The 19226-nt window shown below is 36.9% G+C and overlaps 1 protein-coding gene across 1 annotated transcript in view; it reads left to right on the plus strand.

Annotated features, from left to right (window-relative positions):
* Positions 1 to 19226, plus strand: part of LOC105486306 (inorganic pyrophosphatase 2) — a 112064-nt gene that overhangs the window by 50273 nt on the left and 42565 nt on the right. The gene's annotated exons all lie outside the window — the stretch shown is intronic.

Genomic DNA, 19226 nt, shown 5'->3' on the forward strand with positions numbered 1-19226 from the left:
ATTTTAAGTTCTGGAAATAGCTTGGTATGATTTAATTTTGTTTGGAGTCAGACAGACTTCAGTTTAAGTTCTGGCTGTGCTACTTCCTGGATGAGTGACTTTGGGTAGATCATTCCTGAATTTCAGTTGCTCGTCTCTAAATGGAGATGATTATACCTACTTGTAAAGCTGTTGGCAATATAAGAAATGATTTATTTAAAGCATCTGGCTTTCACATACCAGTGTCGAATATATGACAACTATTATTATTCTTTGACCAATTTTTCCTCCATTTTTCTTTCCTGTTTTATTCTTGCTCAGGATCCTTTTTCCTTGTAAACTTCAATTCTAAAACTGGAAATATTACCATTTCTAAGATGACCGAACCTCATTAACAATGTATTAATCTTAGTTTATGTACCTTTTCTTGCACTTGAAACAGCAGGAGAGATTTCTGTGTTGTCATTCTTGCATATAATTGAGAAAGGGGGAGGTCTGGTAGGGTGAAGTGCATGTAACCTGAGGGTCAAAAGTAAAATGTGAAAACTACAATTAAAATAGGAGCCTCAAGTCTATAAACCATATATATTTCTTATCTCATTATTTTACCCTGATTTTGTCTATTTTTATACTTTTCATATACATATATATGAGAATAGTAAATAAATTTTATTTAGTTAAAAACATTTTTTAGCACCTTAACTGCTCCTCAAATGAGAATTGATAATCTATTAGTGCCACAGGCAGCCGAAACAAATCATCCACCTAATTCATTTGTGATCTGCCACACTAAAGTCATGAAACTGTACTAAGGGATGCCCCTTTAAGCTGAAACAGCTGAGCACTTGAATGAAAATGAAAATATTATTTAGAGAGTAGTAGTTCAGTACTATTGGAGATGTGATTTAACATTTTAAATTGTCCAGCATATAACAAGCACTGGTGCCTGTTATAATAGATATTATTGTTCTTAACTTAGAAGATGCTCAGAGAATGTAAGTGACTTGCCCACGTTTGCAAACATGTAAATAGTATACAGCTTGAACTCGTTTCTGTCTGATTCTAAAGTGTGAATTGCTCAGTACTGTACTGAGCAATATATAGCCCATCTATACTATTACACCAAGCAATTCATCCTTGATTCTAGTAATTTATATATTTGTAACTAGAGGTATTGAAACCAGATCACATAAGCCCAGCACGACTCCTTGAGTTTCCTAAGTGTTAGAATAAAAAGTTTTAACTCTATTCATTTTATTTCTGTTGTGTACTCAGAATGGAGATGACTTTGCACTTTGGACATCTTTCTAAATTCCTTTCACATTTGCTTTTATGAAAAGATATGCAGAAACACTAAAGCCAGTTGCTGATTTGGGTTGAGAAGAAATTATTGAACTTGAATAGTTAAAACAAGATGTTATTGTTTTAGAAAACGAGTACATTTATCATTGTATTAAAAGTGAACACATGTGTTATTTTCATCATGAAAAATATAACAATACTTATTCATAATATGTTTTTGAAATCCTAAAAGAATGAGTAAAGTATATGGGGAAAATGAAAATTGTTTATTTTAAGGATATTTGTATATTGTTCATATTAGTTAATACTTAAAGTACTCTTCTCTTACATCTAGATTTTATGAAATAAGTTTGGTAGGGTTTTTTTGAGACAGAGTCTCTCTCTGCCTTCCACGCTGAAGTGCAGTGGCACGATCTCGGCTCACTGCAACCGCCGCCTCCTAGATTCGAGTGATTCTTGTGCCTCAGCCTCTTGACTAGCTGGGAGTACAGGCGTGTGCCACCACACCTGGCTAATTTTTTGTATTTTAGAAGAGATGGGGTTTCACCGTGTTGACCAGGCTGGTCTTGGACTCCTGGCCTCAAGGGATTTACCCGCCTTAGCCTCCCCAAGTGTTGGGATTACAGGTTTGAGCCACAGCGCCCGGCAAGTTTGATAGTTTTAAGAATAACACATTTTTTTCTCATTCCTTTTACCTTCACATTATTGTTAATATGTTCTGCATACCTTTGTTGAATTTTCTTCTTTCTTTTCTCTTACTTTACAGAGACCCAGGAAAAAAATTGATGTAGGCACAAATTGAAAGGAAGAAGAGATTGTAGTATAAATGTTTTTTATTTTTGAAAAATTATTTGTAGTCAACAGTATTTAATCCTAAATCAAGCAACTTTTAAAATGATTTGGTATTTATGTCTTTCATATTTACCATCTAAAATCACAAACACAGGATTTTAGATGGCATTTTTAAAATTATAAAATTAATTTTATACATGGAAATAAAAACTCAGAAGTGTAAAAAATGGTATATAACATGAAAAGTAAAGTTTTTCTTCCTACCTCCCATCTCATCTTCTCATATCTTATCGCAAATGTTTTTTGTTCTTTTGAATGATTGCTTCTATTCTGTAAATGATGTGCTTAAATTTCTTAAATTATGCATTTTCCCTGTTGACTCAAATTATTACTTTGGAAGACAAGGAACTTAAATTCTTAAACATTTATCAACTGTGTTACCATATTTCTACTGTTATCCTAATAACTCTAAGTTGTATATTTGGAGCTGGATTTATTGCCTCATTGACTTTGAACAATAACTCTTAACTGCCCACTGTAGAACTTAGAACATTCAGTTTCTATATTTTTATCCTTTTCTGTCCCTTACAACCTAACTTCTCTCAGCTCCACTATCAATTCTATAGTGTCAAAATTTATAATGTTTACATTACGTGAAGTATAATTGTTTTTCCTATTTTGCTTCATGGTTGAATCTGAAAATTAAAAACTAAGTAGCATTTACAGTATTATTATGTAAATATTATTCATTTAGTTTATCATACTATTTATTAAGTGATCATCTTTGGACAGACTGTTCTCTGAACCTCCTGCATAGCTATCACCTGCGGGTTTCTTTTCAATGCTTGGTTAATTCTACTTACTTAAATTCTACCATTCCCTCTTTAGTTTTCCCTTTTCATTGTTGGCTGGTGTCCATTTTCCAAAAATATCTAATGCAGTAACTTAAAATATAAATTACTGTGTATAAATTGAAATTTATATTATAAAGGAATAAGTGATTTTATATTTTATGACTGTTTAAACATTTGTCATCTATACTTCTTGGCTTGTTTGTCAGATAAACGAGAAAAATTTAAAAACACTTAGGGGAGGGCAGCTATCAGGAATTTTCTTTTTAATTGTGTAGTTTTCTGGGGATGTGTGTAATATAGGAGTACATAGAGATTTTTTAAATTTCCTGTACGTTTTTATTGTTATTAGACATTTTAAAAGTAAATCCTTGGCCAGCATGGTGGCTTACACCTGTAATCCCAGCACTTTGGGAAGCTGAGACAGGAGGGTCACTTGAGTGCAGGAGTGTGAGACCAGCCTGAGCAACATAGTGAGTCTTCGTTTCTATAAATAAATAAATAATAAAATTCATATCCATCCTATTAGTTTCTACTATCTTTAGAAAAAGAGGCCGAGGCAGGCGAATCACCTGAGGTCATAAGTTCGAGACCAGCCTGACCCACGTAGAGAAACCCCATCTCTACTAAAAATACAAAATTAGCTGGGTGTGGTGACACATGCCTATAATCCCAGCTATTTGGGAGGCTGAGGCAAGCGAATCACTTGAACCCAGGAGGCGGAAGTTGTGGTGAGCCGAGAACACGCCATTGCACTCTAGCCTAGGCAACAAGAGCAAAACTCCATCTCAAAAAAAAAAAAAAAAAAAAAATCCCAAAAGAAAAAGAAGCTGTTATTTGGCATGGTTTGTCAAAGTTTTTCCTTTTTGAGAATGAAGCTCGTTTTAGTTCATAGTATGTCCTTATATCTGTGTATTTTCTTTTTATTCATATAGACACATTTAAGTTGTGGTTCTTCGAAGATGTTTTGGGGTTGTTTAAATTTGTGAACAAATAAAATAACTTTTTTTGGGAAATAAATAAAATGAAGTAACTTTTTTGATCCTGATTAACATATGTACAGACTTTGGTAGACTGTATACTCCTGTTTTAATATTTACGGTTTTTACCTATGATGACTGAACTTAAACTAGCCATTGCATCAGAGAACATTTTTCAATTAGTAAAAAACTTTTTTATGGTTATAGTTCTGTAATTTTAACGTTACTGTTTTAAGTCTTCTAGTTTCACCTTCTAAAAATGGAGTAGCCACTGTAAAAGTCTAAAAAATGTCCAAATAACATTTGAAATGAAACTCCCTGTACTCCGTGATACAAAATTGGTCACTTCAGCAGGCTCATTAACAGAGCACGAAGACCATTTTATGCCCTGTAATTAGGTTTCAGGCCCTAATGCTCTTGTTGGTACCCTAATGGCCTGTAAGAGTTAATAAGACTTTTAGGACACTTAAATTGTTACTAGAAAATACCTTGGCCAGTGCGAATAATAGCTTCGGTTATCAAATAACCAAGTTTAGAGCTTTTTAAGAGGATTGAAATGCTAGGGCATGTGTAATTTTTCTCGTGGTTAAATTAACCTCCTTCTATAATGGACAGCTTCAGATACTCACCAAACAGATGTTTGTGCCTCTTCAGTATTGCCACTGGGCCTAAGGACCTTATGTCAGGAGAACTAATGTCACGAGGAGCTAATTTAGGCCTAGATGCTGTTTCAACTTGCAGAGCAATGAAGATTTCTTTTGTTTGGTCTTTAAATAAATGAAAACTATTGTCTGTTGTGCTGCAGTAACTGTTTACCTGTGCAGTGATTTTATAGTTTGAATATGTGAAAGATTTAAAACAACTGAAATCAGAACAGTTATATTGATATAGATACATTGTAGATGAATAAATCATATGAGCAATTATTTAAAATAAGACAGTTCTGACATTTTCATAGGCCGGCATCACACTTGTCCTAAAATTATTAAGGTATGTCTTTTATATATGTAGAATTTCAGCTTATATTTAGAGAAATTTAAAATTCAAAACTACTTACTCTCAAGGCAAAACTAAATATGTTGAGACACAATCTATTTGGCTTAAATGTTCATTTGCTAAGTAAACACTTCTAGTGCTTCTGTAATTATTGTTTAAAAATAAGCAAATTAATGTAGTGTTCTATTTCCTTTCCTCCTAAAACACAACTTAATACTGTCATATAGGGGGAGAAAAAGAATAGCATAGTGATCTTAAGGGAAAATATTCATATTTTGTAACCAAAAAGAATAAAGTTCAATTTGCTTTTCTGTGTGTGTTAGAAGACAGCAGAATGTACTCTGGCTTGGAAAGGGGCTTGCATATCAGCATCATCAACCTAAGAGCTCTAACATTTGTCAGACAATCGCAATATGCCTAAGAAGAAACTATGCAAAGTGCTTCTTTTGGATTATGTTTAATCTTCACACAACTTCAGTCAAGATATGTTATTCTCTTTTTAAAGGATAGAGAAACTGAGGCACCGGGTGGAAGGGGCATGGGGCATGGTTAGTAACTAGCCTAAATCATATGGCCAGTCATTCCACTCCAGTCTGGCTCTGAAAAATGCTGGGTTAGTCAGCTGTATTTGTGGCCTTGGACCTTGTTGCTTTCTAAGAGTGCTGACCATTTGCTCTTAAGTAATTTAGGCATCAGTGGGACAATGATAGAGATTCCAGTGAAAAGATAGCTCTTTTGATCTTTATTCCTCTTATTTCATTAATAGGTGTAGGTATGTAGGGATGGGTTGTGGGAGGAGGCAGTTGAGGAACAAGGACAAATTGAGTTCAAAAACTATAATTAAGATGGAATTAAATTACCAAGAACCTGTTGTCTCTTTTTTGAACCTTGACCTCTTACAGTTTTTTTAGGTTTCAGTCATTCTTATGATATAGTGAAGTATGGGGGAGGCCTAAATTCTAAAATGCTCTTTCTGTTTATTAATTATCTGACCTTGGAAAAGTCATAACTTCTCAAAGCCTTTGCTTCTTTATTTCTTAAAACTGTGGAGTTCATCTTCTGATCAGTAAAAGATCCCCAAGGTTTTTCCCATCTCTAAATTTTTGTTCTAGGAAATATTTTTAATCCATTATTTTTAGCTTGTTGTCTTCTATTAGTAGAAAGACCTAAATTATCTTCAAAGTTAGTGCTATGGGAAACCCAGTTTAAATTAAAGGATTAGAAGATTTCTTGGGGATATGAGCACATTTTTAAGTGCTTTAGGGTAACTGTTAAGTGATGAAGCTGGAAGTTCAGTGGAGGTCAATCTGACCCGAGACCTGTGCATTTAGCCACTTGGTTATATGCTTCAAATCAAAATTAGATTAGAAATATTTGAATTCCTTCCATGTACAAGGCATCTGTATGGTTTTCATTTTACTGGTCATGTAAAATTACTTGTAAACTGGTAATGAATGTTTATATTTTGAGAAAAATCTAAGTCTTTTCTGAGAGGTTTTTCTGATACAGTGCATATAGTCTCTCTGTAGAATTACTTTGTTTGGTAATACTCACTTTGACATGCGTTAATTCCATTATTTTTTCATTATGTTAATACACATTCTTAGTACAGGTTTTGTCTTGGTAAGAGTACAGTTTGTGAAAAGGAGAATGGAGAAGGAAAGGGCAAGAACAATGAAAGATACTCTTCATCAGCCCGTGAATGTTAAACGTAGATATGCAGAACTGTTTGGAAAACATGAAAATCTTTTAGAGATTCTGAGTAAGCAGAAATTATTAAGAAAATCATTTCTCTTTGCAGGGACCTCTATTTGTGATACAGAAAATACAGTGAATGTTGTTAAATGAAACTTGTTTCTTGTGAGTTTTTGTAAGTCATTAAAAACACATGTTCTTGCTTCCCACAGAGTTTCTTTAGAGGGTACTAGTTGTGCACATGTTTAGTTCTGTGGGAGCAACATTTGTAGTACTGGGATGAGAGTGTTGTGCGAATGAATCAACATCATTTCCTTTAGTAAAATGGAAACTCCTTTTTCATTTTTCTTTTTTCCTCCCCTTTGGACAAAATTTTAGCATAAGGCCATATCCTGGTGTCTTTTTTCCCCTTTTATATAATAAAGGCAAAGAGATACGGTATTACTTTTATGTCACTGGTTTTTATCTAAAAACAAAAAATTCTCAGCCGATTGTATGCTTTCTTCACTTTGTGTTATGGTTTGGTGGAGATAATCCAGGTAAAGCAGCATTTTAATGTTTTTTTTTCTCCTAATCTTTGTGGAAGTATAGGTAGCTGTCAATTTGTGGAAGTGGATAGAAAGGTTAGAGATGTGAATTTATATAGCCAGATAAAGCTCCATGGGTGATTCTAATAGATTTCCTTCAAATTGAGAACCATTTCGTTAATGAATTCTTTTCTGCTGGTTGGACATTCTAGTCCTGGATATAGAACAATAGGTAATGATTTTGATATTTATTCAGTTAGAAGAAGGTCTTAAGATGTAATTACCTAATTCAATTTGATATTTGCCCCCCACACACCTGTTACTCCATTTTTAAAGCTGATATATTGATTCCCTTTGAGATCTTGAGCAAATTACTTAACCTTTTAGAGTCCCAGTTTATTAATTTGCATTAAAGAGATAATACCTAATTTACAAGTTGTGAAGCTTAAATGACATACTACTGTTGGCAGCGGCGGCCCATCTGGAGCAGCCACAGCAAAGACTTTGGCTGCAGCCGGGAAGGCACAGCCAGGACTGCGAGCTCCACCGAGCTGCAGGAGCCAGGAACAAGTGGGAGCCCCATCCCCTTCTGAGTTGACAGGGTGGGATCACCACCCTCTGGGACACAGCTGCAGCCACCCAGCCACAGCTGTGGACCTGGGCATCCCTGCACTCTTGGGTGCCTGGGAAGCCCCCCGCCCGACCTCTGCAAGCTCAGAAGTGCCTGCTAATGCTGCCTGGCCTCTCCCCACTCTGATTTTGGAGTGAAGTCATGGCTGAACCTGGGTGCTGTTGCAACCCAGCCAGGTGTGCCCTCACTCAGAGTGGCACTGACACACCAGCCCCCTGCCACCTTTGCCCCCTCTGGACTTTTGGCACTGACGAACATGGGAGGGAGGCCAAAGGGGTGCTGAGGGTGGCTTGGTGCAGGCCTGCAGGTGCCCCTTGGCACAAACAGCCTGGGTACAGTAGATGATGTATAGATAGCGGGAGGCAGAGAGGCTTCTGGGCGGAAGGAGGTGGGTCCACATTGAAGCCCCACCTTAAAGCCAGGAACGGCCTGAAGCCTGGGGACCAGGCTGTCTGTTCTGGGTGAAATCTGGCCTGGAGTGAGAACCTATGGTGTGTTTTCTGGGCCTAACCATGGCTGCCCATGGGCCAGTCAGCACACACTTCCTCCCTCCTGAGCCCATAAAAACCTGGGATTCAACCAGACTCGGGAAGACGGGACAACCTGCCTGCGATAGGAACTACCCACTTTGGGTCTCCTCTCCACTGAGGGCTGCAGTCTCAGTGGGCCTCAGGCTCAATGGGATGACCTGCCTGTGGATAGGAGCTACCTACTTCTGATCTTGTGAGATCTGTACTGTCAGTAAAGCACCTTGCCTTGCTCACCCTCCATTTGCCCAGGTACCTCAGTCTTCCTCTATATGGGAGAAGAACTCGGGACCCCCCAAATGGTGAAACTGAAGGAACCCTAAGGCAAACAAGGCTGAAATATGCTACCTTCTGATCCTGCTCACCACATTGCAGGCAACAAGGAGAAGAGAAGAGCTGGGCGCCTTCAGGGATCCCAGACCTAATGACTCCCTGAGCCAGGGCTGTGACATCCTCTTTGGGGCTCTGCACTTCCTGGTGCCTCCAAGCTTCTAAGTGCCACCATGTTTCCTGGAGCCTCCAGTGGAAGCCACTTGCAGTGTTTCCCTGGTCCAGCTGCAGCCTCACAGGGAGCCAGTGCCTGTGCTGGTGCCCAGAGTTGCCTGCTCCTTGCCACTTTGTGCCTGGTTTGCCCTTGGCGTGCATGGGATCCAGGCTTAGCATGAGCGGAGTGCAGCCTGCCAGGCCAAGTGGGTGGAAGGAGCCCAGCGGGCTAAGCAAAACTCGCGAAAAGGCGCCGCTGGCTACAGAGATTTCCAGCTGGAAAAACGACAGCTGAAGAATCCTGTGGCACTATTACTGAGCCATAGGTTTAAAGTATTTCAAAATTTTACTAGATATTACCAAAGTGTCTTTTGCAGTGATTGTATCATCAGTGTATGAGAGTAAATGCTTCCTAAATAATAGTTTATTATTTTTTTGCCAATCTGATACGTAAAAGATGATTTATCTTGTTTTAATTCTTTATTTTTCTGCTTACTACTGGGTTGGAGCATCTTTCTTGTATTTTTATTGGATTATTTGTATCTTCCCTTCTGTGAATTGAGTATATAAATTGTTTGCACTTTTTCTATTGGGGTTGACATTCTTTTGGTATACCAGAGTTTCTGGATAATAATCCTTTATTATTTAGGTTGCAAATATTCTCTATTTGCAGAGATGCTATATTGACTTTTGGCTTACGGAGGTTTTAAATTTTGATGTATCCCATTTTATCAGTGTTTTTTATACATAACTTTAGTGTTTTGATTCTAGTTTAAAGATTTCTTACCTCTTGGTCAGAAAGATGTTTTTATTTTCTTTTCACTCTTTTATATTTTATTATCTTTACAATCGAGTCTTGAATTTATGTGGAATTTACATTGTCCATGTATACATTTTTTCTAACACTGCTGAACAGAAAGTCATTTTCTTCCTACTGTTTTGGAATGTCTTTCTTACGCATTTCATTATACAGGAGTCTGTTTCTGGATTCTATATGGTGTCAGTGATATAATCCTATGCCAGCCTCATGTTATTTTAATTATGAAGTCTTGTAATAAGGCATATATGAGACTAATCTTCCAACTTTTGTTCTACTTTTTCATATTTGATTTTTCTTATGCCTTTATTCTTTTTTTTTTTCTTTTTATACTTTAAGTTCTAGGGTACATGTGCACAAAGTGCAGGTTTGTTACATAGGTATACATGTGCCATGTTGATTTGCTGTACCCATCAACTCGTCATTTACATTAGGTATTTCAACTAATACTATCCCTCCTTCAGCCCCACACCCCCCAACAGTTCCTGGTGTGTGATGGTGTGATGTTCCCCGCCCTGTGTCCTTGTGTTCTCATTGTTCAGCTCCCAACTATGAGTGGTGTTTGGTTTTCTGTCATTGTGATAGTTTGCTCAGAATGATGGTTTCCAGCTTCATCCATGTCCCTGCAAAGGACATGAACTCATCCATTTTTGTGCCTGCATAGTATTCAGTGGTGTATATGTGCCACATTTTCTTAATCCAGTCTATCATTGATGGACATTTGGGTTGTTTCCAAGTCTTTGCTATTGTGAATAGTACTGCAATAAACATACGTGTGCATGTGTCTTTATAGCAGCATGATTTACAATTCTTTTGGGTATATACCCAGTAATGGGATCACTGAGTCAAATGGTATTTCTTGTTCTAGATCCTTGAGGAATCGCCACACTGTCTTCCACAGTGGTTGAACTAATTTACACTCCCACCAACAGTGTAAAGGCTTCCTATTTCTGCACATCCTCTCCAGCATCTGTTGTTTCCTGACTTTTTAATGATTGCCATTCTAACTGGCATGAGATGGTTTCTCATTGTGGTTTTGAATTGCCTTTCTCTGATGACCAGTGATGATGAGCATGTTTTTATGTGTCTGTTGGCTGCATATGTGTCTTCTTCTGTGAAGTGTCTGTTCATATCCTTTGCCCACTTTTTGATGGGGTTTTTCCTTGTAAATTTATGTAAGTTCTTTGTAGATACTGGATATTAGCCCTTTGTCAGATGGGTAGATTGCAAAAAATTTTCTCCCATTCTGTAGGTTGCCTGTTCACTCTGATGAGAGTTTATTTTGCTGTGCAGAAGTTCTTTAGTTTAGTTAGATCCCATTTGTCAATTTTGGCTTTTGTTGCCATTGCTTTTGGTGTTTTAGTCATGAAGTCCTTGCCCATGCCTGTGCCCTGAATGGTATTGCCTAGGTTTTCTTCTAGGGTTTTTATGGCTTTAGGTCTTACATTTAAGTCTTTAATCCATCTCGAGTTAATTTTTGTATAAGGTGTAAGGAAAGGATCCAGTTTCAGCTTTCTACATATGGCTAGCCAGTTTTCCCAGCACCATTTATTAAATAGGGAATCCTTTCCCCGTTGCTTCTTTTTGTCAGATTTGTCAAAGGTCAGATGGTTGTAGATGTGTGGTATTATTTGAGGGCTCTGTTCTGTTCCATTTGTCTATATCTCTGTTTTGGTACCAGTTCCATGCTATTTTGGTTACTGTAACCTTGTAGTATAGTTTGAAGTCAGGTAGCATGATGCCTCCAGCTTTGTTCTTTTTGCTTAGGATTGTCTTGCGGGCTCTTTTTTGGTTCCATATGAACTTTAAAGTAGTTTTTTCCAATTCTGTGAAGAAAGTCATTGGCAGCTTCATTGGGATGTCACTGAATCTATAAATTACCTTGGACATTATGGCCATTTTCACAATACTGATTATTCCTCTCCATGAGCATGGAATGTTCTTGCATTTGTTTGTGGCTTTTATTTTGTTGAGCAGTGGTTTGTAGTTCTTGAAGAGGTCCTTCACATTCCTTGTAAGTTGGATTCCTAGGTATTTTATTCTCTTTGTAGCAATTGTGAATGGGATTTCACTCATGATTTGACTCTCTGTTCGTCTGTTATTGGTGTACAGGAATGCTCATGATTTTTGCACATTGATTTTGTATCCTGAGGCTTTGCTGAATTTGCTTATCAGCTTAAGGAGATTTTGGACCGAGACGATAGGGTTTTCTAAATATGCAATCATGTCTTCCACAAACAGGGACAATTTGACTTCCTCTTTTCCTTATGGAATACCCTTTATTTCCTTCTCTTGCCTGATTGTCCTGGCAAGAACTTCTAACACTGTGTTGAATAGGAGTGGTGAGAGAGGGCATCTTTGTCTTGTGCCGATTTTCAAGGGGAATGCTTCCAGTTTTTGCCCATTCAGTATGATATTGGCTGTAGGTTTGTCATAAATAGCTCTTATTATTTTGAGACCTCTTTGTAGGTCTCTAAGGACTTGCTTTATGAATCTGAGTGCTCCCATATTTGGGTGCATATATATTTAGGATAGTTAGCTCTTCTTGTTGAATTGATTCCTTTACCATTATGTAATAGCCTTCTTTGTCTCTTTTGATCTGTGTTGGTTTAAGGTCTGTTTTATCAGAGACTAGGATTGCAACCCTTGCTTTTTTTTTTTTTTTTTTTTTTTTTTTTTGCTTTTCATTTGCTTGATAGATCTTCCTCCATCCTTTATTTTGAGCAAAGTGCACATGAGATGGGTCTCCTGAATACAGCACACTGATAGGTCTTGACTGTTTATCCAATTTGCTAGTCTGTGTCTTTTAATTGGGGCATTTAGCCCATTTACATTTAAGGTTAATATTGTTATATGTGAATTTGGTCCTGTCACTATGATGTTAGCTGGTTATTTTGCCCATTAATTCATGCAGTTTCTTCATAATGTTGATGGTCTTTACAATTTGGCATGTTTTTGCAGTGGCTGGTACCAGTTCTTCCTTTACATGTTTAGTGCTTCCTTCAGGAGCTCTTGTAAGGCTGGCCTAGTGGTGACAAAATCTCTCAGCATTTGTTTGTCTGTAAAGGATTTTATTTCTTCTTCACTTATGAAGCTTAGTTTGGCTGGATATGAGATTCTGGGTTGAAAGTTCTTTTCTTTAAGAATGTTGAATATTGGCCCCCACTCTCCTCTGACTTGCAGGGTTTCTGCAGAGAGATCAGCTGTTAGTCTGATAGGCTTCCCTTTGTGGGTAACCCGACCTTTCTCTCTGGCTGCCCTTAACATTTTTCCCTTCATTTCAACCTTGGTAAATCTGACATCATGTGTGTTGGGGTTGCTCTTCTCAAGGAGTATCTTTGTGGTGGTCTCTGTATTTCCTGAATTTAAATTTTGGCTTGCCTTGCTAGGTTGGGGAAGTTCTTCTGAATAATATCCTGAAGAGTGTTTTCTAACTTGGTTCCATTCTCCCTGTCACTTTCAGGTACACCAATGAAACATAGATTTGGTCTTTTCACATAGTCCCATATTTCTTGGAGGCTTTGTTTGTTTCTTTTCACTTTTCTCTCTAATCTTGTCTTCTCTCTTTATTTCATTAATTTAATCTTCAATCACTGATACCCTTTCTTCCACTTCATCAAATCGGCTGTTGAAGCTTGTGCATGTGTCATGAAGCTCTTGTGCTGTGGTTTTCAGCTCCATCAGGTCATTTAAGGTCTTCTCTACACTGTTTATTCTAGTTAGCCATTCATCTAACCTTTTTTCAAGGTTTTTAGCTTCCTTGCGATGGGTTAGAACATGCTCCTTAAGCTCGGAGAAGTTTGTTATTACTGACCTTCTGAAGTCTACTTCTGTCAACTCATGAAACTCGTCCATCCAGCTTTGTTCTGTTGCTGGCAAGGAGCTGCGTTCCTTTAGAGGATAAGAGGTGCTCTGGTTTTTTGATTTTTCAGCTTTTCTGCTCTGGTTTCTCCCCATCTTTGTGGTTTTATCTACTTTTAGTCTTGGATGTTGGTGACCTACAGATGGGGTTTTGCTGTAGATGTCCTTTTTTGTTGATGTTGATGCCATTCCTTTCTGTTTGTTGGTTTGCCTTCTAACAGGCCCCTCAGCTGCATGTTTGCTGGAATTTGCTGGAGGTCCACTCCAGACACTGTTTGCCCGGGTATCACCAGCGGAGGCTGCAGAATAGCAAATATTGCAGAACAGCAAATATTGCTGCCTGATCCTTCCTCTGGAAGCTTTGTCCCAGAGGAGCACCCGCCTGTATGAGGTGTCTGTCGGATCCTACTGGGAGGTGTCTCCCAATCAGGCTACATGGGGTTCAGTGACCAACTTGAGAAGGCTGTCTCTCTGTTCTCAGAGCTTGAATGCCATGCTGGGGGAACCACTGCCTTCTTCAGAGCTGTCAGACAGGGACCTTTAAGTCTGCAGAAGTTTCTGCTGCCTTTTGTTCAGCTATGCCCTGCCCACAGAGGTGGAGTCTATAGAGGCTGTAGGCCTTGCTGAGCTGCACTGAGTTCTGCCCAGTTCGAGCTTCCCTGCCGCTTTGTTTAGCTATTCAAGCCTCAGCAGTGGTGGATGCCCCTCCCCTCGCCAGGCTGCAGTCTCGCAGGCTGATCTCAGACTGCTGCTCTAGCAGTGAACAAGGCTCCGTGGGCGTGGGACCCACTGAGCCAGGCACAGGAGGGAATACCCCAGTCTGCCAGTTGTGAAGACTGTGGGAAAAATGCACTATTTGGGCATAGTGTACCATTCCTCCAGGTACACTCTGTCACAGCTTCCCTTGCCTAGGAAAGAGAAACCCCTGACCCCTTGCACTTCCCAGGTGAGGCGATGCCCTGCTCTGCTTCTGCTCACCCTCAGTGGGCTGCACCCAGTGTCCAACCAGTCCCAATGAGATGAACCATGTACCTCAGTTTGAAATGCAGATATCACCCATCTTCTGCATCGATCTCTCTGGGAGCTGCAGACCAGAGCTGTTCCTATTCAGCCGTCTTGGAAGTGACTGCCTTTATTCTTGTGTACAGGTTTTAGAATCCTAATTGTCAAGGATTTTTGGTATCTTTAAAACATTAATTTTTATATCAGTTGTTGATATATGTTTCCCATTTATTCAGGAATTCTTTTATATATTTTATATCTTGTATATCTTTTGGCACAGTTTTAAAACATGTTAAATAGGTATGTTTTAACTTATTTTAAAGGGAGAAAGCATTCATTTATACTTGGAATTTTGCCATTCTTAACTATTACAGTTGTGTTTTAGTCATATATACATTCTAAACTTTGTCATCTTGTTCTTCACTGATCTTTCTTATTAAGTTGGTACCACAATTTGTCACCAGATTCCCTCAATTTGACCTCAAATATCTTTTAGTCCATTCCCTCCTTCTTCCTGTTGTCTTAAATTATATCTTACTTTTCCACTGAATCAGTGTTAACATTTCTCTAGTTAGCCTCCTGACAAAAAAATTTATCTCCCACACTGTTTACCAGACTTATCTTATTTTAAAGACAACATATTAAAAAATGTTTTGACTTCTCAGAGCTTACAGAAAAATCCAGTTTCTCTAACTTAGTAAAATACTTTTTATTTTCTAGCCATTCACACTATTTATCCAAAGTTCTTAACACACTGAGATTTTCACCCTTTCTTATACATACCAGGTAGTTTTGCACCTTAGTAGTTTTATCTTTTGAGAACCAGTTTAAATATCATCTCTCAGTGAATTGCCTTTGACTCCACAAGGCAAAGGCAGTTGGTTAATTGCCACTTTTTTTGCTTCCACATTATTTTGTTTGATTCTGTAAAATGTCTTTGATTTCACAGATTTATAATTTGTTTGTTTCCTTATCTACCCACCTATCTAGATTATGAACTCTTTCAGGGCTGGGACTTTCTCTCATTTATATTTTTTAGCTCACTTTGAGGTATAAGTTACATCCAGTCAAATTCACCCCATTTTAAGTATACAATTCAGTGAGTTTTGATAACTATATATAGTCTTCTAGCAACGATCACATTCATAATACGAAACATTTCCATAACCCCCAAAATTCCCACATAACCCTGTGCAATCAATCCCTTCTTCCTACCATAGGCCATTATCAAACACTGATCTACTTTCTGTCACAATAGTTTGCCTTTTCTAGAATTACCTATCAATGGACTCTGGCATCAGTGATCATTCACATGGCTGGGTATATGACTTCTTTCTCTTAACTAATGCTTTGGAGATTCATGCATATTGTTGCATGTATCAGGGTGGTTCTTCCTAATTTATTATTGAACTGTCTTCCATTTTTTAGATATACCACAGTTTATCCATTCACATGTTGTTGGAAATTCGGGTTTCCAGTTTCGGGCTAATATGAATAAAGTTGCTATGAGCAGAGAGGTACAAGTCTTCATGTGAACATGTTTTCATTTCTGGTGGGGAAATACTCAGGAATAATTTTGCTGAGTAAGATGGTAATTATATGTTTAACATTGTAAGAAACTGTCAAATTGTTTACCAGAGTGGCTCTACCATTTGTATTTCTACCAGCAGTGTATCCAGTTGCTGTCAGAACATGTGTTCATTCTTTATACTTTGTTACAGATTGTCTTAAATAACAAAATGTTTTTTAAAGACATTTCCTGTACATATATGTCTTTCACATTTGCCCACATATTTGCCATTTTCATTACCATGTATTTTGTTTCTTCCTGAAGATCTGTAGATCTCAGTTTCCACCTGGTGTCATTCTCTTTCAGTTCAAGGACTTTCACATATGCTTGTAGTGCAGTCCTGCTGGTGGCAAATTTTCTCCATTTTTATTTATCTAAAATAATCTTTTTTTGCCTTTGTTTTAGAAATACAATTTTGCTTGATGTTGAATTTAAAGTTATAGGGTTTTTTTTAAGCTTTATATTGATGTTCGATTTTCTTTCGGCCCCCATTGCTTCTAATGAAAAGTGAACAGCCATTTGTATTGTTACCTCATATACAGTTGACCCCTGAACAACATGGGTTTTAACTGTACAGGTCCACTTATACATGGATTTCTTTCAACCAAATGTGGATTGAAAATAACAGTATTCTCAGGTTGCAAAACACAGTATAATGAGGGTCTACTTTTCATATAGCTGGTTTCTGCAGGGCTACTGTGAGACTTTCTTATGCATGGATTTTCGGGGAGCAGATGGTGGTCCTGGAACTAATCCTTCATGTACACTTTGTTACTAGTGTATAATGTATTATTTTTTTCTCAGACTGTTTTAAAGATTTTCTCCTTATCTTTGGATTTCAGCAATTTTTTTTTCTTTGATGTGCTAAGGTTGCCTTTTGTTTGTATTTATTCTGCTTAGGGTATACTGAGCTTTGTGGGTCTGTAAGTTCCTGTTTTTCCACCGTATTTGGGAAATGTTTGCCACTATTATTTCACTTTTGGGGGGGCTCCGTTTTCTCTCCTGCATTCTGAGACTAAATATACATATTTTAGACTACTTTTTATTGTCTTACAAATCACTACCACTCTTCCTGTCTTTTTCATCTTTTTTTTCCTTACTGTTATTTAGACTGGATAATTTCTGTTAATGTGTCTTCTACTTCCCTGTTTTTTTGTTGTTGTTGTTGTTGTTTTTCCTGCCATATCCACGTTCTGCTGTTAAGCCTATCTGATTTTTCATTTCAGATCCTCCTTTTGGTTCTTTTTTTTTTGAAGTTTTATAGTATCAGTTCCTCATCTTAGATTTCCATACGTTCGTGCATTGTGACCATGTTTCCTGAAAGTTCTGAACATATTTGTAATAACTACTTTAAAATTCTTATTTGCATAGGTCATATAAGGATTGATTTCTGTTAACTGCTTTTTCTCTAGATACAGGTCTCAGAAATATTCCAGTATATACAATAAATCGCATAGTCATCCTGCCTTTACTTGGCAGGAGCCGGGCTTACAGCCTGTCCTATCTGCCTGCACATCAGGATTCCTGTGTGCCCCTGGATGCAGCCCTACATGTTGTTTTGTATTTTTGTTCCCTCTTGGGTCTACAAAGTTACTTATCTTGTTTTTGAGTCTGTTTGATGTTTATCTTTTTATAAGGTATCTATTTTAGGTAGGTTAGCCTGAGGGAGTACATTGAAACACGAATTTAGTGCCCCTCCTGTCAAAGGTCTCTGTTTTTTCCAAAGCAGAATGCTTTGGAAACTTGAGGAGTGTTTTTATTTGCTGATAGTTTGGTTAATATACTTGAACTCAGTGAAAGCCTCATTCCAGAAATAAATATTTATAGGTATTTCACTCAAGTAGTTCTATTTATATATTCCCTCTCCATTCCACATGTTTAAAAAAGGGGTTAAACCTCAACACATTGGAAAAAAATAAATTTATAAGAACTAAATTATAATAATATTAGGGATAAAAGTAAGCATGTCTGTTGTTAAATAAGAAATTAATTACAAATTCATTTAGGGTCTTTAAGTGAAAAACTGTATGTGTATAGCAAAAAGTTATTAATAAATATGCATGTGTATGTGTATATATGTATGCCCAGATACCTTTTATATGTTATTTTTAGTCTTTGTGTTTGTTTATAACTATGCCTACCTACCTTGATTTGTCAGGAACATTATGCAAATTAAAGTAACTCAGTATTAATGAAAATCTGTTTAGTATTTTTCTAAAAATTAATTCATGTTTGTATATTTATTTTTGAAAGATAAAAGCTTTTAAGGTTATTAATTTGCCTGTAAGTATAACTTTGGTTGCATTCATAGACAAAGTTTTGGGGAATTGGAGAGAGAATTATTGATATTTGTTAAGAATTATTGCCTTTTATTTGGTGACTTTCACCCATTATTTAATCCACATAACAACCTTGATTTCTTCTTCCCCGTTCTGGATTTGAAGAAACAAGGTAGTATATTTTCCCCAAGGTGATACAATATATAAGTACCAGAAATGGAATTTAAACTTAGTGCTGTCTGATTCCAAACATGTTTTTCTTTAGTTCTTCTTAGAAACTTCCTGAGTGTTCTCATTGTCATTATTTTCTGAATATTTTTAGAGTTTTTATTTTCTTTTGGACCCAAAAGTTATTTATTTAATAAGACTTTTTCTTCTTTATATCCTTTTAATATTTATGTTTTAATTATATTTAAAAAATCAGGGGACAGGAGGTGGTTCTTTTTCAGTAGGCAAGAGTTTTTTAATTTGTTTATTGTTGATCTTTAAATTTATTATATTGTACTTATAGAATGTGTTGTCTTAATTTCCTTATGTTTAAAATTTATTAACATTTTCTTTGTTTTTGGTATATAATTATTTTTAAAGCTTATTGTTTTAATATGTCTCTAGATTAAATAGGTCTCATACTTTCTCTAGATTTCTCTCATGTATACTGTTCATGGTCTGCATATATAAAATATACCTTATCAATTTGGCTTTTGAAGTCATATCGTTACTATTAACTTACTTGTAAAGTATGTTTTATTCTGAAGTTTGGGTAATATTGAAGTCTTGGCAAACGCATGAGATTAGAAACTCCCATTGGTTTAACAGAGTGTGTTTTTGGATTAAAAAAAAAAGAGTAGAAAGAATTTTCTAATTAGATTTTAGAAACAAGTGAATTGGTTTATATGGAAAGGAAATTTGGTTATATGAAAGATATACAGTATCC

Source organism: Macaca nemestrina, chromosome 3 (assembly GCF_043159975.1).
Source record: "Macaca nemestrina isolate mMacNem1 chromosome 3, mMacNem.hap1, whole genome shotgun sequence".
Classification (NCBI taxonomy): Eukaryota; Metazoa; Chordata; class Mammalia; order Primates; family Cercopithecidae; genus Macaca; species Macaca nemestrina.